Genomic DNA, 27,512 nt, shown 5'->3' on the forward strand with positions numbered 1-27,512 from the left:
ATTTCACACAGAGTCCCCCTCACTTTCTACTGTAAATTTGCTAAAAATCACCAGCCACTCCTAAATATTCAAATGTATCATTTTCAAATTCCCACATAATTGAGCTGAGTGGCTTAGGAAGCAAATTACATCAGAGATGCAAATAGAAGCTTTAGCATTGCAATATCTCCAAGGACATATTTTTTCTAGCTGGATTCCCAGGCCTGCTGAGGAAGGCCTGAGCCAGGTGGCTCAGACCCAGGCAGGGCAAAAGTACTGGTACTGGGACAGAACGTCCTCCACCTGCTTCCTTTCTCCTACCCTTGTCAGGCTGGGTGCTTGGATCAGTTACACCCAGCGTATGGTAGGGAAGAAGCCAGGTGGCATCTCACAGGTTTATTCAGGGGTGTGTGTAGGAGGTGTAACTTTGAGGCGTGAGCTGTCATGTCCTCCAGGAGGGGCATGCAACAAATGTTTGGAAGAGGGTGAGGGAGAAGGGAACCCACAAACCAGTGCACTCCCTTGGGTCTTATTCATTTATTTAATAATCATTTATTGTGTGTACTATGTTGTAGGCACTAAAGCATGCTGGGAATACAAAGACAAAATAGATGGCTTCACTGCCCTCAGAGGGCTTACAATTCAGTAGAGAGAGAAAAGTCAGTGATTCTCCAGCATCAGTATTATGTAAGAATAACCTAGGGAATTTTTCCTTTTTAAATTTGTATTAAAACTAACATACATACAGAAAAGTATGCATATCTCATAAAGCTCAAGGTATTTTGCAAAAAATGAACATGCAGTGTAACTTGCAACCCAGGATATTTTGTAAGCACAGATTCTGGGTCCAGTTCCCATAGACTGATTCATCAGTAGGTGATGATGATGATAACGAAGATGATAATAAATATTTTTAAAATTAAAAAAATAACTTTTTCAAAAACAGGGGATTTGATGCAGATGATCATCATGGCTTGGAGAAACAATGAAGGAAGCAAAGTATGCCATCTATGCTGCAGGAGGTAACTCCAGAAGACCCCAGAGAGTGAGCAATGACAGAGTCAGGGGTGGGGGATTATGGGGGAGTGGTGCTGAGGTGGAAGCTAAAACAGGGTTCAGGGAGGAAATGACCCTTAAACTGAATTTTGAATAATATTGGCCTTTCTTCAGGTGAATAGGGAGGGAAGGTTTGAAAGAATCTACTCAGAACTGAAGGAGCCAAGACTCTGTGGGTGCATTTGAAACAACCTGGCATTTTTGGGAAACTGCCAGGAGTTCCACAAGGCTGAAGAGCAGCCTGAGAAGGGAGAAGGTGAGCAGTAATGGCTGAAAAGTTTATGTAACCAACCAACAGGCTCATTTTACCTGCTGCCCAGATACAGCCGATTTATCAAGACAGGAGAATTGCAAAAGAGAAAGAGTTAATTCATGCAGAGCCAGCTGAACAGGAGACTGGGGTTTTATTACTCAAATCAGTCACGCTGAAAATTCAGAGGCTGTGGTTTTTCAAGGATAGTTTGGCAGTCCAGGGAATGGAGTGCTGCTGACTGGCTGGGGATGCAATCATAGGAGTGTGGAAAATGGTCCTCCTGCATATGTGCTGAGTCTGCCTCTGGGAGGGGCCACAGGACGGGTTGGCAGGTCCAGGTGGAGCCACTGGTTGTCAAAAATGCAAAACCCTGAAAAGACATCTCAAAAGGCCAATCTTAGGTTCTACAATAGTAATGTTATCTGCAGGAGTATTTGTGAAAGTTGTAAATCTAGTGACTTCTGGAATAATGACTAGTAATCATTTATGTCTACACTTTACCAGAATTCAGGCTCCTCTTACCTGCCTAACCTATAAAGATGGTTTAGTTTTGGGGAAGGGCTACTATCATTTAAACTATAAACTAAACGTCTCCCAAAGTTAGCTTGGCTCAAGCCCAGGAATCATTAAAGGCAGTTTGGAGGGTAAAGGCAAGATGGCGGTTGGTTAGATCAGATCTCTTTAACTGTCATAATTTTCTCACTGTTATATTTCTTGCAAAGGTGGTTTCAATTGAATGGGATCCAAATCTCAAATGGCTTTCTATCCCATAGGAACGAGTTTGGGCTTTTAACTGAGGGCCATGGGAAACTACTGAAGAGTTTTAGGCAGCATAAGAACTACTAGATTTTCATTGTGGGAGGATCCTCAGCAGCAGCCTCAGAAAGGAGATTGGGGAAGGAGATCCCTAGTCAAGGAGACCAAGAAGACTACTGGAAAAAAACAGGTAAGAAGTGATAAGGGACTGAGTAAAGGACACAGCAGTTGGAATAAGAGCACTGGGTGGATTCAAGAATTATTTAAGGATAGAATCTATAGGACTTGGTCAATGGGAGGGTAAGGGAGAGGTGTGGCTGGGCTGATTTCTATGTTTCCAGGTCGTGCAGCTGGGGATGTGGTTTCAACATGCAGATCTAAGCAGATCCCCATTCCATCCTGAGCTGCATCACTCCCAGGCTGGGTTGGGTGCCTCTCTGGTGTAAGCCATATCACTCTTTGCCTATCTCAGTCTAATGCTACACTTAACACGTTTCATTGCAATTTTTTTGGCAGGGGGATCCTCAAGGACCTGCAAACAAGAAACCAAATCCCCCCACTCCCCCCAGCCAAAATGTGTTCATTTTGACCAGCTGTGTGTGTGTTTTAAATTAAAAGTTTGAATTAGAAAGCAAGTAGGATAAATTTATACACTTAGATGTATAAATTTAAATACCTGGCCCCTGAAGCACTTCTGATAGGTCTCAGCTACCCAAACAAGAAGAAGGGAATCTTTGAATCCCCAGGACTCAACGCAGTACTGGACACAAAATGGGAGCTGAAAAAGTGTGTGTGGAGTCAATGAAGGATGCAATTTCCCCCCATTGTAGAGATGAAGAAGCTGAGGCTGCAGAGTAGCACAGGAGCAGACAGTGGGGACTGTCTTCAAAGTAGGTTCCTAGTTCCTGGCTCAGAGGTCCCAGTTTTTGTTGACCATGGACAGTAAAACTCCCTGCGGAAGTGGGTCCAGTCTCAGGAGAGCAGTTTTGATTGGTCTAAGTTTGTGATTGACTTAGGAACTGTCTGGTCAATGAAATATGAGGGAAAGCCTGGGGGATTCTGGGAAAGGTTTTGTAAACCAAAAGTATTTGAGACATGTCTCAATTTTAGAGGATTATTTTGCCAAGGTTAAGGACCATTGCCCATGGTACAGCCTCAGGAGGCCCTGAGAACATATACCCAAGGTGGTTGGGGTTCAGCTTCATTTTATACATTTTAGGGAGTCAGAAGTTACAGGCAAAGACATAAATCAATACATGCAAGGTATACATTGGTTTGGCCCAGAGAAGTGGAACATCTAGAAGCAGGAGCTTCCAGGTCATAAGTGGATTCAAATATTTCCTGATTGGCAGTTTGTTGACAGAGTTAAGCTCTGCCCCAAGAGTTGATGTCAGCTTAAATTAAGGTAAGGGGGTGCTTTGTGGAAACCAACGTTCTTATCATGTATATGAAGCCTCCAGGCTTCAGCGAGAATAGGTGTGAATGTCTTTTATTGGACCTTAAAAATTGTCAGACTTTCTGGAAAAGACCTAATAAGGGAATCTTTACAGAACATAATTTTTTCACCCACAAGTGACAGCTTGGCAGGGCCATTTCAAAATATGTAAAGAAATATAATTTGAGGTAAAATAATTTGATTTCCTTCAGGGCCCACTGGCTGTCACGTGATGTTATACCAGAGTCAGATTGGAATCTGTTGTCTTACTGCTACAAAGATTTTGTCTTGACAGTCTTAAGATTCCTGTTTTAATGTCAGTGCTGGTCAGTTGTGTCTAAACTCAAAAGGAAGGAGGGTATAATGAGGCATGTTTCACCCCCTCTTTCCCATCATGGCCTGAACTAGTTTTTCAGGTGTTTTTTTGAATCCCTTTGGCCAAGGGGGATCCATTCAGTCAGCTGAGGGGCTTAGAATTTTATTTTTGGTTTATAGTTTCCTCTTGATTAAAGAAGGAAGTCTGCAATGTGGGTTTGTAACCTAGTTTTTAATAACTTTACATCAGACTTGTAATTTATTGTTACTTTCTGAAGACACACTGATAAAACCTCTCTACCATGACATCATTGCATGTTTTCACGGTAGAAATTCTAATTATTTGCTAAAGTGAAAATAAAGTCAAACATGCCTAAGTCTTTATCTGCTTAACCACATTAGCTATGGTGTGATCATGGAAAAAGGGCACACATCAAGACATAGTTTTAAAAGAATTATTAGAATGTTGACTACCAGAATAATATTGACCCAGGATGAACTTCTTTTTTTATTTTTTCATTTCTGCTTTTTTGTTATTGGTGTTTATAACTTCCTCAGAGATTCACCATGGGGTTACCTCATACAAGAGACTACCTTCAGGTACAGATTTTCATCACCGTACTTTCTGTAGGTGCCCCAGGCAGTCAGAGGTTACCACAAACAAAAAGTACTTTGGTGAGTAGTGTTATAGTGAGATTCTGATAACTCATTCATCAGAGCCTCTCGCTTAAGTATGAAGATAAGTACCAGAGTTACAATCTTGAGCAAAAGCAAAGTCCCTGTCTTCATCTGTGTTACAGAAAAGACAGGCCTTAAGCACCCACTCACCAAAAAAGCAAAGACATTAGTGCATACTTCAAAATGCATAAAATATAAGACCCCCTAGTGCCATGAGAGTACATACCAGGCTGACCTGGCCTAGATATAAGTTTCATCAGAGGAAGTGGTATTTAAACTGAGTTCTGAATATTGAATAGAAGTTAACTAAGGTTGGAGTAGATGTAGAAGAGGTATTCACAGTGTATCTCATATCATAAATGTGGTAGGTAATTCATAAATACTTGTTGATTGCAAGAATGAATTGAACCTATCCCCCCAATAGGGCAAATCAAGTGTAAGGAAAATTATTCACTGGAACAAACCATTGGAGAAGGTTTAGGCCAGTTTGTCTAATCATCAGTCTTTCACAATAATTTGTTACAGACCAGAGGCTCCCCATGTAATAAAAATTAACATGGAGCCAAGCAGATTCCTCAGACAAGGCTTTTATCTGGTGTTTGTGCTTGAGTGCAAGGGAGACAGCAGAGGCACAAGGACCTTCTGGTGACTCTCTGAAAAAGAGCTGGTAGGGATTTTTTATGAGACAAAGTGCTGGAATTGACAATAGGGGTAAGCTATGCAGGCTGGGCTGGACAAAGCATGTGAGGGGTAGGGTATGTAGCATAGTGTGTTGCTATGTTTTTCTTGAGTAATGGGCCAACTGGTTATCTGGGAGCAGCAAAGAGGGTTTAAATCAGATTTTCAGCATTCCTTCCCAGGTAGGACACTCTGCAACCTTGGTTTGATTTTGGATCCCCCAAAGCCAGTTTCTGAAATTCTGTAAGTAAAAGACATGGTTAAACCTTATGAGAGCAAAGAAGAATGGCTATGTTCTTTGTGTGACTAAAGCCTTGGAGTTAGCAGGTATAGCATCAGCGAGGTAGTGGTGTGGGTTTTGTGGTCAGTGGGAATGTATGAAAGAATGCTCTACTGGGGGCAAGCTGAAGCCAAGCCCAGTTCTTGCGCTTTCTCAAATTGACTACATGAGAGTAATCCCTTTCTCTTTACAATTCTTTCTCTCTCGTGATGGAGTACTTTCTTCAAACACATACCCAAGATACTCTTGTTGTCTATTTTTTTGTTTGTTTTATTTTGGTCAACAAAGAGGGGAAAATATAGCATCAGCAGCTGCCACTACCAGTAATAACTGTGTGTGCAGGAGTGAAACGCACCCCACGTGAATAAACTTCCTGTTAGGCACTAATAATTTTGAGCACCTACTAATTATGATATGGAGGGGGATGGTGCATGGCTGCCTAGAAATTTGATAGGCTGTAATCAGAATGACCCCAAGTATTGGACATAATTTCAAGAATGGAGCTGAGTTTAGCAAAATTATAACAGTCATATTATCTAACATGTATTAAATCCTCATGTGCCATATACTGTCCTAAGCACACTATAAATATCATTCTTTTAAAATAATTATCACAATAGCCATGTGAATTGGGTACTATTATTATCCTCATATTCCAGATTAGGGAACTGGAGCTTATAGAGGCTCATTAGCTTATCCAAGTTCACACAGTGGATAATAGTGTCACTGACATTTGAACACAGGTCTGGATGGCTCCAGAACTTACTGTGGTATAAAACAAAATATATTTGGTGTTTGTCCCAATTCCTGTCAGAGATCCTAAAACACTCAAAATTCCCCGGAGTGTGGGGAAAAAAAGGAGTGTTTTGTTATTCATAATGGTCTCTTTTTACCATACCTGACTTTATGCTAATAAGTTGACTTGTGGTGGGCCCCCTGTGATAGACTCAGGATAGGGCCAGACATCAGAAAAATCAAGTGATTAGGGAATTAGAGGGTTGGAAATTTCAGCCTCACCCACCAACCTCCAGGAAAGGGGTGGGGGCTAGAGATTAAGCTGTCTAGAACTCTTGAATAATGCAATTTAATGAACTCCCAGGTTGCTGAACACATAAAGGTGCTGGGAGGGTAGTCGCCCATCCATGCCTTGCTCTATGTATGTATTAGTTCATTCTTGCATTGCTATAAGGAAACACTTGAGACTGGGTAATTTATAAAGGAAAGAGTTTTAATTGGTTCATGGTTCTGCAGGCTTTACAGGAAGCATGGTGCTGGCATCTGCTCGGCATCTGGGGAGGCCTGAGGAAGCTTTCAATCATGGCAGAAGGTAAAGGGGGCTCAGGCACATCATGGCAACAGCAGGAGCAAGCAGGAGAGAGAGAGTTGGGAGGGAGGTGCTACAAACTTTTAAATGACCAGATCTCACGAGAACTCACTGTCATGAAGACAGCACCAAACCATGAGGGATCCACCCCCAGGATACAAACACCTCCTATCAGGCCCCATCTCCAGCACTGGGGATTACAATTCAAGATGAGATTTGGGCAGGGACAAATATCCTAACTGTATCAAGATATCCCTTCATCAGGTTGTTCATCTGTATCCTTTGTAATATCCTTTGTAATCAACTGGTAAATGTAAGTAAAGTATTTCTCTACGTTCTGTGAGCTCTCCTAGCAAATTACTGAACCCAAGGTGAGGAGTCATGGGAACCTTAATATATAGCTGGTGATATGGTTTGGCTTTGTGTCCTCACCCAAATCTCATGTCAAATTGTAATCCCCAGTGTTGGTGGAGGGGCCTGGTGAGAGGTGGTTGGATCATGGGGTCAGTTTCCAATGGTTTAGGATCATCCCCCTAGTGCTGCTTGTTTAAAAGTATGTAGCACCTCCCCTGCAACCTGCCAGCCATGTGTAGCTATGCCTGCTTCCCCTTCACTTTTTGCCATGGTTGTAAATTTCCTGAGGCCTCCCTAGAAGCAGAAGCCTTAGAACCATGAGCTGATTAAGCCTCTTTTTAAAATAAATTACTCAGTCTCCAGTATGTCTTTATAGCAATGTGAGAATGAACTAATACAGAAAATTGGTACCAGAGAAGAGGGGAATTGGTATAAAGATACCTGAAAATGTGGAAGCAACTTTGGAACTGGGTAGCGGGCAGAGGTTGAAACAGTTTGGAGTGCTCAGAAGAAGACAGGAAGATGAGGGAAGGTTTGGAACTCCTTAGAGACTTGTTAAGTTGTGACCAAAATATTGATAGTGATATGGACAGTGAAGTCCAGGCTGAGATGGTCTCAGATGGAGATGAGGAATTTATTGGGAACTTATTTGGAGTAAAGGTCATTTTGTTACTCATTAACAAAGAGGTTGGAGGTATTGTGCCCTGCCCTAAAGATCTGTGGAACTTTGAACTTGAGAGAGATGATTTAGGTTATCTGGTGGAAGAAATTTCTAAACGGCAATGTGTTTAACATGTGGCCTGGCTGCTTCTAACAGCATAAGCTTATATTCATGCAAATTTTGGAAAATTTGCAGCCTGATCATGTGGTAGAAAAAAAAACCCATTTTCTGGGGAGGAATTCAAGCCAGCTGCAGAAATTTGCATAAGTAAAGAGGAACTGAATGTTAATAGCCAAGACAAAGGGGATAATGCCTCCATGGCATTTCAGAGACCTTCAAGGCAGCCCCTTCCATCACAGGCCTGGAGGCCTAGTAGGGAAGAGTGGTTTCGTGGGCCAGGCCCAGGGTCCCAGTGCTCTATGCAGCCTCGGCACATGGTATCCTCCATCACAGCTGCTCCAGCTCCAGCCATGGCTAAAAGAGGCCAAGGTACAGCTCAGGCCACTTCTCCAAAGGGTGCAAGCTGCAAGTCTTGGTGTCTTCTATGTGTTATTAAGCACAGAGGGCAAGAATTGATGCCTGGAAACCTCTGCCTAGATTTCAGAGGATGTTTGGAAATGCCTGGATGTCCAAGCAGAAGAAGTCTGGTGCAGAGGTGGAGCCCTCATGGAGAACCTCGACTAGGGCAGTGCAGAGGGGAGATGTGGGGTTGGAGTCCCCATATAGAGTCCCCACTGGGGCACTGCCTAGTGGAGCTGTGAGAAGAGGGCCACCATCCTCCAGACCCCAGAATGGTAGATCCACCAACAGCTTGCACTGTGCAACTTGAAAAGGCACAGGCACTCATTGCCAGTCTGTGAAAGCAGCCACAAGGGCTGTACCCTGCAAAGCCAAAGGGACAGAGCTGCCCAAGGCCTTGGGAGCCCATCCCATGCATCAGTGTGTCCTGGATGTGAGACATGGAGTCAAAGGAGATTATTTTGGAGCTTTGAGATTTAATGACTACCCTGCAGGATTCTGGACTTGCACGGAGCCTGTAGCTCCCTTGTTTTGGCCAATTTCTCCTTTTTGGAATGGGAACATTTACCTAATGCCTGTACTGCCATTGTATCTTGGAAATAACTAACTTGTTTTTGATTTTACAGGCTCATAGGCAGAAGGGACTTGCCTAATCTCAGATGAAACTTTGGACTTGGACTTTTGAGATAATGTTGGAATGAGTTAAGATTTCGAGGGTCTATTGGGAAGGCATAATTGTGTTTTGAAATGTGAGAAGGACATGAGATTTGGGAGGGGCAGGGGTGGAATGATATGGTTTGGCTTTGTGCCCCCACCCAAATCTCATGTTGAATTGTAATCCTCAGTGTTGGAGGAGAGACTTGGTGGGAGGTAATTGGATCTATGGGTTTAGCACCATCCCCCTGGTGCTGCTTGTTTAAAAATATGTAGCACTCCCCTTTTTTCCAGCCACGTAAATATGTGCCTGGTTCCCCTTCACCCTCTGCCTGATTGTAAGTTTCCTGACGCTTCCCCAGAAAGCTTGTACAGCCCACAGAACTGTGAGCCAACTAAACCTCTTTTCTTTATAAATTACCCAGTCTCAGGTATGTCTTTATAGCAATGTAAGAACAGACTAATACAGATGCTTATTCAGAAGCACAAGTCACAACTTAGGACTTGACTTGCAATGGCTATCTGAAGTGGGAGTAGTCCTATGGGACTGAGTCTTCAACCTTTGGAATCTGACACTATCTCTACGTAGAAATGTAGGACTCTCAGTTGGTATCTACTGGAGAATTGCTTGGTATGTGGGGAAAACTCCCACACATCTGGTCACAAAAGTGTTCTGTGTGGTGAGTATGAGAGTAGAGAGAAAATCAGAGTTTTTTCCCCTTTACACCTATACATTCCATAACTCAGCTGTAGTACCTCCCAAAAGACGGTGTATCTCCCTTTACCTGCAGACTTTACACCATGGTTGCAAGTGCCTGGTATAATATTCCATTGCCTGCATAGCATTACCTTTCATAAAAATTACTGGGTTCCTTTATTTCTTATTGATATTCTTCAACCTATTATCTTATTTTTGTTTCTGAAAGAGACTTTTTGCCCTTAAAATTGTTTTCCAACTATTAATATAATGTTTTCTATTTTGTATACATAGTTCCTAACTTCCAATAATTCAACTTACAATTTTTCAACTTTACAATGCTGAAAAAGTGGTAGGCATTCAGTAGAAACTATATTTCAAGTACTCATACAACCATTGTTTTTTACTTTTAGTACAATGTTCTATAAATTACGTGGGATATTCAACACTTTAGTACAAAATAGGCTTTGTGTTAGATGATTTTGCCCAACTATAGGCTCATGTAAGTGTTCTGAGCACACGTAAGGTAGACTAGGTTAAGCTATGATGTTCGGTAGGTTAGGTGGCAAATACGTTTTTCACTTATGATATTTTCAACTTATGATGGGTTTATTGGGACATGACCCCACTGCAAGTCGAGGAGTATTTGTGTGTATTTGTGTGTGTATACACATATAGTCAACTTTCTGAAATCAAATTTCAAGTATTTTCAGGATTCTGGTGAATAGGATGTATGCACAGTTCTTAAAGAATGATAGCAGTGATAAGGAGAATCTTGTATTAGGGGCCTAGTATGCTAGATATTCAGATTTCATTCAGGTTTCTTATAGCTGTCTTGTTTCCCAGATGAAATGCCCTCTGAATAGTAAGGGGTCATCAGCTGCATATAATAATAAAAACCCACTTGTAAGGGAAAAAACAAACTTCCTCCTTCTCCTCTCATACACAACACAACATAGAACAATCCTGTGACTAATATATGTGGGGACTTTTCCCCACACACCAAGCAATTCTCCAGTGGACACCAACTGGGTGTCCTACAATTCAGTTCTTACACTGGCTACCTGGAGATAACATCAGATCCGACAGGTTAAGGGCTCAGGCCCACAAGATTGTGCCCCACTTCAAATGCCAATCATAAGTCCCAGGTTGTGACTTGTACTTCTGGCCAACCAGCTACAAATTCCTCAGGTCTGATTGCTAGGATGGCTTTCAGAACTCAGGAAAGCAATTTATTGATACTTACCAGTCATTTTAAAGGACATTATAAAGAATACAGATGGACAGCCCGATGAAGAGATACACTGGGCAAAGTATATGGGAAGGAAAGCAAAGCTCCTATGATCTCTTCAGGTTTACCACCATCTAGACATCTCCACATGTTCAGCAACCTGGAAGCTCGCCAAACTTCATCAGGTAGACATGATCAATTAACCCAATCTCCAGCTTTCCCCAAAGGATGGGGGGTGAGTTGGAAAGTTCAAAGTTTCTAATTATGGCTTAGTCTTTCTGGTGACCAGTCTCCATCCAAGACTCGCTCCATTAGAACAAAAGACACTCCTATCACTCGGGAAATTCCAAAGGATTAGGAGCTCTGTGTCAGGAACTGGGAGAAGAAACCAAATACACATTTCTTATATCACTATATCTCACCACTTTAACTCGTTTTAGCATAAAATGAATCAATATGGGAAATTGGGTGAGTAAAATCGCTGGAAAAGCTAAAAACAGCCATTACTGGCTTGGCTCCCAGTAATGACTCTCTTGGGTGGTATTCTTTCCACAACAGAATCATCTTACTAAGGGAGTAGCTACTTCTGTTCCAGTCATAAAACAAGAAATCAGGGAGTCACTGCTCCTGTTGCTGGCTTCAGGACTGACCATCTCGGGTCAAATCTATACACGCAAAACGCATGCCCCATATTCTGCCTCTCCAAGTCCATGATATTAAGGACAGGACACTGAGACCTCTGCTGCCACTGCACTGCCTCCCAGACAAAGCAGCAGAAGTGCAGCCTCCTCCTCAATCAGGCCTTCCAGATGTTGCCCAAGTGCATCTGCTTGGCAGAGCTAGCCCATGTACAGGACCGAAGCTGTAAGGAAATCTGGGGAAAGACTTCAACTTTCTCACTTCTAGCATGCAACAGGGCATATTGAAAGTGGTCGAAATGGAGTTGAGTGAACCCATCTATTTACCTGCCACAAACCTCAATAAAGATTTTGATAATTAGGTAGCATGGTTTGCTGAGACTTTTCTGCATCCTGGAAACTTCCTCAACCCAGGCAAACTGAGATAGTCAGTTAACCTATGTGGTAATGAGGCTTGAATCTCTCTATAAATTCCCCTAGAGAGGCTGAAATTGAAAGCAGGACTAATCAAGTAATAACAACAGTGATAACTATGTTATGGTGTTATGAGTTCTATTTCTGAAGTCATTCAGACGTAGGTGTGAATCCAGCTCCTTCTCTTAGTAGCTGTGTAATCTTAGTAACTATGACCTTGATTAAGTTGATTTATCTAATAGCCAGTTTCTTCTCTCCAGCATTATCCAATAGTATTCTGTGATGGGGGAAATACATTATATCTATACTGTGCAATGTGATAGTCACTAGCCACACATAGCTTTCAAGTACTTGAAATATAGCTAATGAGAGTAATGAACTGGATTTTTAATTTTTTATTTTAATGAATTTACATTTAAATTTAAATAGCAACATGTAAATAATGGATGCTGTATTGGAGAGTGGACACAATAGGAATAAAATGGTCTCTACCTTATTTCTTTTATTAATTCGACATATATTTATTAAGTAAATTTTATGAGCACCTGTGAATGTTGTGCTAGGGAAAACATCATGAAGCTTACAACCCACTGAGAGAGTCAGACCCTTAACAAATGAACAAATACAGTAACTACAGTTTATGATTAGTAGTATAAAGCAAATAAACAGGATATCATTCTGCAGAATAATAGGGGGTGCATTCTTTAGGTGGGGCATCAGGAGAAAACTTCTTTGAGGAGAGTATGAATGATCCAAACTCCATCCATTGCCATCTTCCAGCTCAGGGTGGCCATTTGACACAACTCAGGCCAGTGAGATAAGAGAAGAAACTGTCCAAGTGATGTTTCCGGAAAGTTTTGGGTTTTCTCATAAAAAAGGAACTGATAAATCAACTTGAGGACACTCCCAATGGCCAAAATTGGACTATTTGAATATCAATAAGGCTAATAACTGCAGTGCATTAAAACACATCAAATATGTTTAAATCAATGAGGTCACAAAGATAATTTTTTAAAAGTCTGATTGGTTACCACTGGAGGATGCTAGTGAATCCATTCACTGTTTTCAAAACTGGTGGCTGGGCGTGGTGGCTCATGCCTGTAATCCCAGCACTTTGAGAGGCTGAGTCGGGTGGATCACCTGAGGTTGGGAGTTTGGGACCAGCCTGACCAACATGGAGAAACTCCGTCTCCACTAAAAATACAAAATTAGCTGGGCATGGTGATACCTGCCTGTAATCCCAGCTACTCAAGAGGCTGAGGCAGGAGAATTGCTTGAACCCAGGAGGCAGAGGTTGTGGTGAGCCAAGATCGCACCATTGCATTCTAGCCTGAGCAACAAGGGCGAAACTCTGTCTCAAAGAAAACTGGTAAACTAAGGGAAAGTATGAAGCATTAATCTTTCCTTTATTGTTTGTACCTATTGGGTAACTTAAAAATAGAATGGGAAAGTTTCTCTTTATAAAAGTATTCCAGCTAACAACTGAAGAAGGAATGATAGACTTAAAACATTATCATTTTATAACATAAGAAATTAATGGATTTAGACATTAATCATCAAAAGCTGTTAATGTCACAAAAAGAGAGACAACCACTCATTAGGCACCTCTGGATAGCAGAACATAATACGTCCTACGAAGTAGTCTTGCCAAGAAGAAAAAAGGAACAATAAAACATCTGAATCTAATCAAACTTGTAGATCCAACTATTAACTTACAAGATACACAGAGGACACCATAGGGATGCAATCAGAAAAATCCAGATTGTGGGAAACTCTACAGGACAAATGACCTAGTTTCTTCAAAAAATAAGAGGAAAGGAAAAGAGATGAAGGGGGATCCTATGGATTAAAAGGGACTTCAAGGACATGTCCATTGCAAGTGTCTTATTTGCAAGTATTTGGATACTTTAAACTGTAAAAAAATATTGCTTTTATTGAATAATTAGAAATTTGAATTATTGTGGAATAATTGGAAATATGATGATATTAAGAAATTGCTATTTTTTTTTTTTGAGACAGAGACTCATTCTCTCACCTAGGCTGGAGTGCAGTAGCACTTATCTCGGCTCACTGCAACCTCCACCTCCTGGGTTGAAGCGATTCTGCTGCCTCAGCCTCCCAAGTAGCTGGGACTATGGGTGTGCACCACCACGTCGGGGTAATTTCTGTATTTTCAGTAGAGATGCGGTTTCACCATGTTGGCCAGGCTGGTGTCGAACTCCTGACCTCAGGTGATCCACCCACCTTGGCCTCCCACCTGGGATTACAGGCATGAGCCACTGCGCCCAGCCAGGAATTGCTATTTTTTGTGTGATAATAGTATGTTGAAAAAGGGAAAGCTTTATCTTTTAGAATAGGTAGTGAAACACTTTGGAAAACAATGATAGAATGTCTAGATCTTCCTTCATAATAATGAGAAGAGAGGGAGAGTCAAGTGGGGGTGGATAATAGATAAAGCAAGATTGGCCACAAGTTGATAATTATTGTAGTTGTGTGGTGTATCCATGGGGGGCTCTCTATACTATTCTATTTTTTAATATTTGAAATCCTGCATAATACAAAGTTAAATAAAAAGTGGGTTTTATCCCTCTGCTCTCCCCCTTCTGCTTTAACAGTGCAGTAGCCGTCTTGTGATCATAAGGCAGCAAGTATGAAGTCAGGCATATGAGGCTATATGAGTTGACTGCATCCCCTAAAAGTTTATGTGTTGAAATCTTAATCCCCAATGCAACAGTGTTGGGAGATGGGGCCTACTGCTCTCATGAATGGATTAATATTATCATGGAAGTAGCTTAGTTATGACAGAGGGTTGTCATAAAAGGGAGTCCACCGCTCGTGCTCTGTCTCATGTGCTCATTTGCCCTTCTGCCATGTTATGACACAGCACAAAGGCCCTCACCAGATGCTGGTGTATGCTCTTGGAATTCCTAGCCTCTGTAACTGTGAGAAATAAATTTCCTTACTTTATAAATTACCCAGTCTGTGGTAGTCTGTTATACCAGCAGAAAACAGACTACGACATGAGGTCAATACCTGAAGGATGATAGAACTGAAAGGTGGGAAGAAGCTAAGTCCCTATGGTCTCATGGAGCTGCTGTGCCAGCCCTAGGATGCCTACTTCTGGAAATTTTATAAGAGACAGACAAACTTTCCTGTGTTTAAGCCACTCTTAGATGGGGTTTATTTGCAGGTAAGGCTGTTCATAAGTGATAGAGCTAAGATCCAAAATATGAAAAGGAGCTATCGAGGTGAAGAGCAAGCTAGATGACACCACAGTCAAAAGGGATAGGAATGAGCTGGGAACGTGCAGAAGGCCCATGTGACTGGAGCATCATGAGGAAGATGAGTGGGGTGAGATCAGGTTAAGGCATAGGCAGAGGCTTGAAGGCTTGGGACATTGTGGTCCATGGTAAGCAGTTTGGATTTTATCCAAAGCGTTACAAGAAACTGATGACAGTTATGAAGTAGACAGATGACAGGAATTGATTTATTTATGTTTAGAAAAATAACTCTGGCTGCTCCATAGAGAATGGACTGGGGCAGGGGCTAAAGGGAAAGCATAGAGAGACCAGAGAGGAGGCAGCTGTTCAGAGGAGAGATGATGGGAGATGCACAGAAGTGAACAGTTTTGAAATCTATTTTGGAAGTAAAATTAACAAATTATTAAATGAACGTGGAAGATTAAGAAAACGGAAAAGTCAAGGATGATTTCTTGTTTTCAGGTTTTAGCAACAAAATAGAAAAGGTAACCATCAAGTGTCAATTGGATATCCCAGTGACTATGTCAATTAGACAATTAATTATGTGAAACTGGAGATAATGAGAGGCCTGAACAATCAGTATACATTTGGAAGCCATCAGCATAATATTGTATTGATGATAGTGATAAGGAATATAAAGTCATTCGTGAGATACTCAGTAAACATTAGCTATCATTATTATTATTTTTTTTTTAGAGACAGGGTCTCACTCTGTTGCTCACACTGGGGTGCAGTGGTGCCACTGCAGCCTCGAACTCCTGGGCCCAAGAGATCCTCCTGCCTCAGCATGTCAGGTGGCTGGGACTACAGGCACTCTATCATTATTTTAAAATGCTAAGTAAGTAAGGCTCATTTAATCCTAATTACAAACTTACAATGTTAGATGTTGTTATCCTCATTTTAAAGATGACGAAATTCAGGTACCCCAAGTTCACTAAGCTGCCTGGAATCATGCAACTAATTTAGGTGGTAGAGCTGGGATTTGAACCCAGATTAAGCTACTATTAGAGCCAGAGCTCTCATCACCATCCTAGACATGCTGGTAGTTGGGGGTATCAGGCAAACATCCTGAATGGCTAGAGCACCCTCTGGCAGTTGGAGAAACACCAGCTTTCATAGATCACTTGTGGTCCTCTGGGTTGAAGCAGCTGAAGAAAACTCTGCCAGGATAAGCCTTCAGCTGCCATCCTTGCTGCGGCTCTGGAGAGGTCATACACGTGACTGCATCAAAGTCAGTGCCACTGGTGAGCAACTGTTTTGTAACATAGTAACAAATTATGTTGCTAGGGTAGGAGAAGAACTTATTTTATTTTTTAGTGGCATTAAACAACGTTTATTACACTCCCTACTTTATCGGTCTGGAATTCAAACAGGGCTCAGAAGGAATAGCCCATGTCTGTTCCATGATGACTGGGATGACTGAGATGGCTCAAAAGGATATAAATGGTTGGAATGGTTTAACTGGGACCATATATCTGCTATGGTTTGAATGTGCCCCCCAATATTCTCATGTTGAAATCCTAACCCCCAACGTAATGGTATTAGGATATAGAGCATTTGGGAGGTGATTAGGTCATAAGGGTGGAGCCCTTGTGAATGGGATTAGTGTCCTTATAGAAGAAACCCCAGAGAGATCCTGCTCCTTCCACCATGTGAGGACACAGGGAGAAGTCAGCAATCTGCAGCTTAGAAAGAAGAGGGCTGTCATCAAAACCTGATTATGCTGGCAACCTGATCTTCGACTTTCAGCCTCTGGAACTGTGAGCTTTTAAGCCACCCAATCTATGGTATTTTGTTATAGCACTCCGAATGAACTAAGGCAAATACGGAGGCCTTAATTCTGGCTATCAGTTAGGTTTCACAGTTTTCTTCACGTCATAGATACTGAAGCTGAAATGTACAAGGTGGCTTCATGATTTCCATGCCTGGCATCTAGATTGAAATGGCTGGGCAGCTTAGGCTAGCTGGTCATCATTCTCTCCACATGGTATCTCTGCTCAGGTAGCTTGGGCTTCCTCATAGCATAGCAATTTCAGGATAGCCAGAATTACATGGTGGGCGGCTTCAAAAATGTATAGTCATACTGTTTAGATTAACCTATTTTATGGCATAAAAAATGTTACTGTGAAAACTGGTGCTGCAGTTTAGCCACTAAATTAATATTTGGGGATTTTTAAGAAGCAGCAACATAGAAGGGCTTTCCATTCTTTCATCCTAAAATTAGATTAAAAGCTGTATTGTGAAGCTAGGCCAACTGCTGGCCAAGCCTAGTTTACAGCAGTCTGTACATTCTTGCACTAGTTCTGCAGCTGTCTTCAGAGTTCTTGATCCAACTTGCCCGATCATACCATATCAGCCTGGGATGGGTGATGGCCTTGAAACTTTCACTTCTTTGGCATGCACTACATTTTGTTAAGTAAAGTTCTCATTGGACCTATGAAGATCCAGAAAAATGTCCTCATCTTGTAAATACATCTTTAAGCTCTACTCCTGGGAATTTATCTTAAGCCAAATTCAAAAAAATTCAAAAGAAGAAAAGTGGGGTGGTTGGGAGGAGAGAGAGAGTACAAGTAGCTTATGTATTAGGCAATAAGATAATGGGTTATACATTCAAGTTTTTTTATGTAGTGTAGTGATTATGAACATGAACTCCAGAGTTAGAATCACCCTGCATGAGTTCACATCCTGGTTGTGCCACTCACTTCCTAGCTGTGCAATGATTTGGGGCAAGTTACCTAATCTGTGCCTCAGTTTCCTCATCTTTAAAATAGTGATGATAACAGTATCTACCTTATGGGATTGTTTAGAAGACTAAGTGAGATAATCTGTGAAAAGCAATGTGAACAGTGGCTAGAAAACAATGCTGAATTAGTGGTAGTCATTAAATTATTGAAATAACATTTACTGGGACCTACTATGTGCCAGATGCTGAAGTGCTGGAAATAACAAGTTGAATAGACCATAATTTCTACTGTGGTGAGAAAGATAAGCATGGAGCATGCATGGGAAGTACAGAACAAAATGGAGACATGTACAAAGGTATCTAGGAGTGTGGATGTGGGAGCACCTCCCTTTTTCTGTGGAGGAGAGGAGATGCTTCCCATAGGAGGTGATGTTTACACTAAATGTTAAAGGGTAAGTAGGAGTTTGCCAACTAAATAGCAGAAGGAGGAGTGGGAGAGTTATTCTGGGCAGAGAATACACTACACTGTGTGCTTTTCAGGGAACACAAGAAATATACACTGGGGAGGGAATGTGGAGGACAGTGATGAGACTGAAAGTGTAGGCAAGAGCCCATATCCAAAGGGCTGTGTGAACCATTAGAAGCGGTTTGGCCTCTAATGGGTAGTTGGTTGGGAGTCATTGAAGAAACATGTTTTAGGCCTGGCTGCTATATGATGTGTAGCTGCTGCATGCTGTTTGACAGATTGATAGAAGACCACCAAAAAGCAAGGGCACCAGTAAGGAAACATTTGCAGTAATGTAGGTGAAAGAGTATGTTGTTCTGAAGTAAATCAGTGGCAGGAGAAACTTAGGCATAACTCAGGTTTCTGGCTTGGGTGTCTGAGCAGATGGAGGAAAGTGGTAAGTTAGAGGGAATGTCATATGATCTCTAAAATGATTATTATAAAGGCTTCATAACACTATGGGAAAATGTTCATGATCTAATGTTAACTAATGAAAGCACCCTAATCATGTTTGCACCATTATGACTACAAACCAAGCAAATATATTCAAAGATGAGGTGAGGAAGGGACAAAAAATAATCAAAATAGTTTGATTCTTAGGATATTAAGATTGTAGATAAAAATCTTCATGACTATATCTTATAACTTTGAAGAGAAAACTAGCATAGCAAAATTACAATGAAATATTGTTTGAAATTTTGCCTTTGTTTTAGATTTTCTTTGTTTAACTTTTTAAATTAACAGCTTAATGGAGATATAATCCATGTAACATACAATTCACACATTTAAATGGTATTAACTCAATGGTTTTATTATATTCACAGAGTTTTGCAACCATCACCACAATCAATTTTAGAACATTTTCATTACCCCCAAAAGAAATTCCACATCCATTAGCAGTCATTCATCATTATTCCCTAGCCCCCAATGTGAAGCAAACACTACTTTCTGTCTCTATAGATTTGCCTATTCCAGACCTTTCATAAAAATGGAGTCATACAATGTGTGGTCTTTTGTGACTGGCTTCTTTTACTTAACATAGTGTTTTCAAGGTTCATCCATGTTGTAGCAGACTTTGGTACTTCATTCCTTTCGTGGCTGAATTATATTCCACTGCATGAATATATATTTTATTTATCCATTTATCAGTTGATGGCTATTTGGGTTGTTTCCACTTTGGGGCTATCATACATAATGCTACTAAGAATATTTACGCACAAGTTTTTGGGAAGGTATGTTTTAACCACTCTTGGGTATATATTGACTTTTAAAGTATAAAAATGCAAAGGGGCATGAGGAAATTTGGGGAGCCATTGATATATTCTATATCATGATTGTGGTAGTAGTCATATATCTGTATACATTTGTCAAAACTCATTAAGCTGTACACTTATATTAATACATTAATTGTATCTCAGTAAAACTGACCCCCAAAATAAATGATGGAATGGTAGGGAGACAGATTTAAAGGCATGTTAATATGTATAATGTTTCAGCACTATTATTTAATGCTTTTCCATATACCAATTATTTTCACATACATTATTACCTCCTTGAAACAACCAACCACCTAAACACTATGATCATTCTAATAACCCAGTGAGATAAGTAAGAAGGTATTATTATGTCCATTTTGGATATAAGGAATATAAATGTGGTATGAATGGCTTGCCCAATATCATAGAGCTGCCAAGTAGCAGAGGCAGAATTTCTCCCACCTTGCACCTCTATAGCGTTCAAATGCTTAATCAAATTTGCTTACTAAGGTTAAGGGACAAAGGAGCTACTTCTGTATATATTTTATATTTGGATAGCAGAATAAAGAAGTTTCCCCACATGCTGGCTCTTCCATGGCCTAGAATAAAAATGAAAAAAAGTGATAACTTAAATCCCCAAACTAGAACAGGACCTCTAAAATGCAAGAAAAATGTAAAATACCCCACTTTTGATTGTAATACTCTTTTAAGTTGCTCTAATACTTGAGCTTTGATATTACTTAATAGAGTGTCTTACTGTCTTTACCAGTTTCTGCTGGTCCTAAGCTGATGTGTGCTCAGACCCTTTGCCCGTCCTTACTGTACCCTGCTCTGTAAGGAAGGAGAGCTGACTCTTGCAGGCTGTGTTTTTCAGGGTCCAGTGCCAGCTGTCTTCCAGTTGGCGTTAGCCAGTGAGAGAAGAGCATTGGTGAGAGAACAGCAAAGTTTTTCTCTCCTTCCCTCACTGCTTTGGACAGCATCTCCAACAGCTGCTGCCCTTCTTCTGGAGTCTCTAGCACCTACAGGACATGTCTGCTCTGACTCTGCCTTCCTAACTCCTGGGCTCTGATTATATCACCTTTACCCCTTGCCTTGCCAGACCAACAGCTTCCTGCTGTTGCTAATGTCTGGGTTGCTGTCATCTAATTAGCTTGTCTGCTTCTTCCTACATCACATTCCCTGTCCCCTGAATACCCAGGGTGGTTTCTGTTTTCCTGGCTGGACCTTGAACGACAGACCATTTATAATGTTGACTCAGGATGTTTATTAGTCTGTTCTCACACTGCTATAAAGAAATACCTGAGACTGGGTAATTTATAAAGAAAAGAGGTTTAACTGATTCATGGTTTCACAGGCTGTACAGGAAGCACGGTGGCATCAGCTTCTGGGGAAGCCTTAGGGAACTTAGTCATGGCGGAAGGTGAAGGGAGAGCCAGCACTTCACATGGCCAGAAAAGGAGGAAGAGAGAGAGAAGGGGAAGGTGCTACACACTTTCAAACAACCAGCTATCGTGAGAACTCACTATCATGACAGCAACACCAAGGTGATGGTGCTAAACCATTCACGACGGATCCACCTCCGTGATCCAATCACCTCCCACCAGGCCCCACCTCCAACATTGGGGATTACAATTCCGTATGAGATTTGGGTGGAGCCACAGATCCAAATATCAAGGTTAAACCTACGAACATACCTGAAGATAGTTTTAAGGCTTTAACCACGTCACTTGGCATCCCTTTCTGGTCTAACCCTTAGGCACATTTAGATATGACATCCATTATTCTAATATGAATGGGTATATTTGTGTCAGAAATGCAACTGTTAGAAAATGAAAATGTATTTTTCAAATAGGCTGAAGTGCAATCATCTAATAGCTGAAATAAGACATTTATAGGTCTGGAAACTTAAATAAGTATTTAGCTGGCCATTTTCTCTTGTATAATTTGTCATGTTAAATTAGTATAGTAAGAGATTTATTAGTTGCTCACAAACTGTTCAGTGTGGTCAGCTGAGGGTTTCTGCACCATGCAGTTATTTAGGGACCTTATGTGTTGACATCTAGCTAGCAGATGAGGAGCAAAAGAGAGCACAGAGGATTGTGTGGGATGTTTTTGGGACCAGGTCTGGAAGTATCATACATCAACCTTTCCCACATCTAATTGGCCAGAACTCAATCACATGGTCCTTAATTGTAGGAGAGGCTGAAAAATGTAGTTCAAATGCCTAGGAGGGAAAAGAAATGATTTTGGAAAACATATGGCCAGTCTCTACCACAGCTTGCCCTTTTGGTCAATAAATTCTTATTTTATTCTTCCTCTCATAAATAGAGTACACTCCCCCACCAAACTCCCCTGGAGATTATTCCCAGTTGTTGTGTTCAGCTAAAAGCCCTGGGATGCATGTCCATCTGGTATAGATGTGGTTCTTTCTGGTTGAGTAATTTATAAACTAAAAAGAAGAGCTTTCTACCTCCTGCTCCTTTCCCATCACCAAATATACAATGGTAAGCAGAGACAAAGAACTGCAGTGTCTCATTTGGAAAGGGGAAAGATCAAAGACACAAAGCCATCACTTGTCTAGAGCAGTCTGGTAGGCATTGTGAAGTTTCCTTGACCAAGAAGCATTAGGAAATTTACTTGGACTGTTTCTGTTCTATGGCAGAAATTATTTTGCCCATTTTTCTGTGGTCCCTGGCTCCACTCTTTGGGAATTCTCTTCATTGCCATTATCCTCTGTGGTGATATCCGAAGTGGGTGATAGGGAGTAAGCTATCTATGGGATATGTAGATTTTGGAGTCAACTTCCTTCTCATGGAAAGCTGAGAGCCCAAGGGTGGTGGTTGTTTTATGCCTTGACTATTCTTTGTCCCAGACTTACATTTTCTTTGGAAATAAAATTTCCTCAGAAACTTAACAGGCTTCTCATTGACTTTTTTCTAGACATCCTGTGCCACAAACAACATCCCAAATACTTTCCTGACATAGCTCTTCATCTTCTTTATGTCTTTTTTCCCATGCCTCTCCCAAGAGACAGCCTACCTACTGGCAGCCACCTTGATTCTGTTAGGACTGAGTGGGAAGGCCACAACTTTAATGTGATCTTTGCCCTAAGGCAGTGACCTAGCAGACCTTGGTTTCTCAGAGTTTGCCCAATCTTATTTCCTTCTATTTGGGATCTAGAAGTAGTAGTCTACTTTAAGACTCCAAATTTATGTAATTTTCTTATTTTCTTTCATTTCTCTTTGTACACTGCCTATACTGGCCAGCCAGTAGTAGCCAATACACACTAACAGTTTGGTTCTTTCCAACTGCTTCTCTTGGAGCTGACATTAGTAAACATATGGCCCATCTATTAAGTTACTATAAGCGAGAATTTTTGCCAAATGTTTTACTGCTGCATAGCATGGATTGCTGCCTTTTCTGCCTCTGGCATTAGTTCCTTTCTTCCCACAACTGGTATGCTAAGCCAGTGGCATCTATTTTAGGTTTTTGTTTTAGGAGCAACCTACTTCAAGGTCCCATTTGTGGTTTTAGTCATAATAGTAGTGCTAGTTGTATAAAAACAATCTCCATATCTCAGTGGCTTAACACAATACACACATAACGTTCAGTTCCCACTCTACTGTCCAATGTAGGGGGGTGGGGTGGAGAGAGGGACCTCTGCTCCCTGCAGTCAAGCAGAGACTAAGCTAACAGAGGCCCCACCATCTTTAATGCATGACTCCTAAGGTTCACCAACATGCAGCCAGCAGCTGGGAGAGGACAGAGAACATGATCACATGGCATGTTTCAGGAGCCAGGCCTGTGAGTAGCATATCACTTCTGTATACTTGCTAGAGTCTATCACATGGCACTACTAACATCATGGGAGAATGGGAAATTTAATTGTATGTCCGAGAAGAAAATGAAATAGGTTTGATGAAAACACAGCAGTCTCTGCCACAGATACTATTAATTGGCTTGCTCAATTTCCATTTCACCTTTCTAGTATTCATTTCTATACTTCCAAGGCTGGGAAGCTAAAACTTACTATTAGGCTCCTTGCCACTAGAGTTCTGGGGGCTAAGTTGGGTCTGCTAATTCGGTTCTGCCAGTTACCCAAATGAAATCTGGAGGGAGGAAATGAGGCAAAGGCCATCTTACCCTCTGGCTGCTTTCTACTGGTAAATGCATTATAAAAAGCAGATAATTTTTTCTGCAGCACAACCTCCAGTGTCCATTTTTCAGCTTTCTGGGTATCAAGATTTAGTGGCAATTGCAGTGGCTTTGTGATTTCCAATATTTAGCTCACAGATACAATGGAGTGTTCTTGAATTCAGTTGTCTTGGCCTCCCATGTAGAGATCCCCCATGTGGTCAATTAGGTAAGGGCTCTGGAAGTGATTTCTGGAAACTCCACTGAGAGCCTAGTCTTTCAGTCCTTCTAACAAAATATATATTTTTTATTTCCTACTTCTATTTATGTATTTATTTTTATTTCTGTGTTTATAATGATGCAATTAACATCCATAATTAACATCCATGAACCCACCTTGAACTCAATAACCAAAACATGGCCAATAACTTATGTATGTCCTGTCTATGTGCTCTTCCTTCAGCCCATCTCCCTACCCTACCTCAAAGATAAGCCAATATTGAGTTCCCTTTCTTTTACTCTACAGTTTTATCTTATATGTATGTAATCCTAAACAAAATATTGTTTAAATTTTGTTTCTGTACTTTACAAAGACGGTATCATACTATGCCATCTTCTGGGATTTGTCTTTTTCATTCACTATTATTCAGATCCATTCTTGTGTCCATGGTGTTGCATATAGCTGAAATTCATTTATTTTTACTACAGTATAATATTCCATTACACAAACAAACCATAATTCTTACCCCAATATATGGTTAATCAGCATTTATCCGAGTGTTGTGTTATCAACAATGCTTCTGTGAACATTATTGGAAATAGGTTCTATGCATGTATAAAAGTCACTTTTGGTATACAGGAGTGCAGCTGCTGTATCCCAAGATATGTGAAAGTTCAATATTATAAGCTCATGTCGCCAGGCATGGTGGCTTACACCTGTAATCCCAGCAGTTTGGGAGGCCGAGGCGGGCGGATCATGAGATCAGAAGTTCAAGACCAGCCTGACTAACATGGTGAAACCCCGTCTCTACTAAAAATACAAAAATTAGCTGGGCATGGTGGTGCATGCCTGTAATCCCAGTTACTCAGGATGCTGAGGCAGGAGAATTTCTTGAACCCAGGAGGCAGAGGTTTGCAGTAAGCCGAGATTGTGCCACTGCACTCCAGCCTGTGAGACAGAGCAAGACTCTGCCTCCAAAAAAAAAAAAGATCATGTCAAATGATTTCTAAAATGAATTTTACAATCTCACTCTGCCAGAACTCCACTGCTAGATATCTCAGTTGCTGCCCCCTACCTGCTGTGGGGTCAGCTTTCATTTGTTAACTTAGGAGCATTGCTAGAGACCTTTCCAACCTTTCTTGAGATAAGAAATTCTTCACACAGTGTGTTGTATCTGGGATCTAGTTGTTGTGGGGTGCCAGTGTCCACACATTGCTCCTAGTTACTCAAAATATTGAAAGCAGAATTCCCCCAACCTTAATAAGAGGAATTGTATGCAAATAATTCAATATATTAAGTCAATGTAATAATTCAATGTGTTAATATCTGCAGTGGTCTCTACTTCCTGATCCCTGACTGACAGAAATGGCAAGAACTCTAAGCTTGGTGCAGATGACATGCCTTACCTTAGTCACTTAAAAAGTGGCTGCTTTGGGCAAGTACCTTAACTGCCCTGAGTCTCAGTTTCCTGATTTCTTTTTTTTTTTTTGAGACAGAGTCTCGCTCTGTCACCCAGACTAAAGTGCAGTGGTGTGATCTCGGCTCACTGCAACCTCCGCCTCCCAGGTTGAAGAGATTCTCCTGCCTCAGCCTCCCAAGTAGCTGGGATTACAGGCATGCACCACCACACCTGGCTAATTTTTGTACTTTTAGTGGAAAAGGGGTTTTGCCATGTTGGTCAGGCTGATCTGGAACTCCTGGCCTCAAGTAATCTACCCACCTCGACCTCCCAAAGTGCTGGGATTACAGGCATGCACCACCACACCCAACTAATTTTTGTATTTTTAGTAGAGAAGGGTTTCGCCATGTTGGTCAGGCTGCTCTGGAACTCCTGGCCTCAAGTGATCCACCCACCTCGGCCTCCCACAGTGCTGGTATTACAGGCATGGGGCATTGCACCTAGCCAGTTTCCTGATTTTTAAGTTGAAGAAAAACACAAGTACCCTCCCTACCTGTGAGGTGTATAAGGAAATAAACAAATCATTGTACAGGATAGAATCTCTGTGAACAATGAAAATATATACTGCGTGCCTTCTCTCTGCAACACACTATGTTACGTATTTAATGATGTTATTTCGTTTAATGATCACAACAGTCTTACGAGGTAAGTTCTACTGTTATCCTTATTTTACAAATGAGAAAATTAAGAGCTTAAAATGGTTAAGGTACTTGTATAAGGTCACATGGCTAGTAAGTGGCAGAGCCAGAACTGAAACTCAAGGCAGCCTCACTCACAGATTTGCTGTATTATTCAGTTCTGAGCCAATTTCACGTCTGCAACCTCATGGGACACCCTGAGCCAGCACCACCCAGTTACAACACTGTGAAATAATTGATTTTTATTGTCATGTTAAACCACGAAGTTTTTTATTTTTATTTGTTTATAAATTATTATTTTTTTTTAGAGACAGGGTCTCACTCTCTCACCCAGGCTGGAATGCAGTGGTGTGTTCATAGCTCACTGCAGCCTCCTATCTCCCGGGCTCAAGTGATCCTCCCAACTCAGCCCCACAAGTACCTGGAACCATAAGTGTGTCCACACCTGGCTAATATTTTATTTTTTGTAGAGATAGGGTCTTGCTATGTTTCCAGGCTGGTGAAACCACTAAGTTTATAGGTAATTTGTCGCACAGCAGTAGGTATTGATAAAAGTTCATAACTAATTTATACCACTTAAACATTGTGCTGGTAAAAAAAAAATTCCTTGGCCTGAATTCAGGTTGCCAGTTTATAATATCTATAGAGAGAATGCCACCCAAAGTATGCTACTGTGGTATAGGGATTCATTTTGAGCTGCAGGCAGTTGAGAAAAAAAGCAGACAAGAAAAACTCTCTGCCCTGACCTGCTCTACCAAGCAGGGCAGGATATACTTAATCACCAAACTCTAGACTCTTAGCAGCCCAGAATGGCACCAGAGAAATCTATATTACAAACCTTGCTACAACAGCATTTATCTTCCATTAGTTTTCCCATATATTCTCCTTCGCACAATTTGTTCCCCTAGGAACTGCAAGCCCCTTTCCTTTGTCTTGTCACTTCTCTATAGGTTTATTGTTCTTTTGTGAAGATGCTAGATAAGCACCAAGTTCTAACCACCCCTTTGAGTTACTCATCACTGATGAGTGTTAATAAATAAATGTGTAAATAAATTTGTTTTTCTCTTGTTAATCTGTCTTTTGTCAGTCTAATTTGCAGGGCCCCAGCCAATGAACCTAAAATTGTAAAGGAAAAAAGGGTTTTTTTCTTACCTAAACTTGCTTTGAATTGAATTTTTTTTTTTTTTTTTTTTTGACACAGAGTCTCGCTCTGTCGCCCAGGCTGGAGTGCAGTGGTGCGATCTCGGCTCACTGCAAGCTCCACCTCCAAGAGGAAAACTGATTCAATAAACTGAATTATTTTTCCAGATTCAGTTAGACTTGTGTTCACATATGTCTCTACCACTTACTGGTTTTGGGACCTTGGAAAATTTACTTAACAATTTCCTCACCTGTAAAAGGGGAATAACAATAAAAGTACTCAGGAAAATCTGTG

The 27,512-nt window shown here is 41.1% G+C and overlaps 1 protein-coding gene and 1 long non-coding RNA gene across 4 annotated transcripts in view; one reads left to right on the top strand and one right to left on the bottom strand.

Annotated features, from left to right (window-relative positions):
• PANK1 (pantothenate kinase 1) overlaps positions 1–27,512 on the bottom strand; it is a 120,351-nt gene that overhangs the window by 66,948 nt on the left and 25,891 nt on the right. The gene's annotated exons all lie outside the window — the stretch shown is intronic.
• On the top strand, positions 926–4,171 carry LOC134807074 (uncharacterized). The gene is made up of 4 exons (XR_010146653.1): positions 926–1,001; positions 1,150–1,291; positions 2,062–2,234; positions 2,561–4,171. It is a non-coding gene; the product is annotated as an uncharacterized LOC134807074 (long non-coding RNA).

The sequence above is a fragment of the Pan troglodytes genome, chromosome 8 (assembly GCF_028858775.2).
Source record: "Pan troglodytes isolate AG18354 chromosome 8, NHGRI_mPanTro3-v2.0_pri, whole genome shotgun sequence".
In the NCBI taxonomy this organism is placed as follows: domain Eukaryota; kingdom Metazoa; phylum Chordata; class Mammalia; order Primates; family Hominidae; genus Pan; species Pan troglodytes.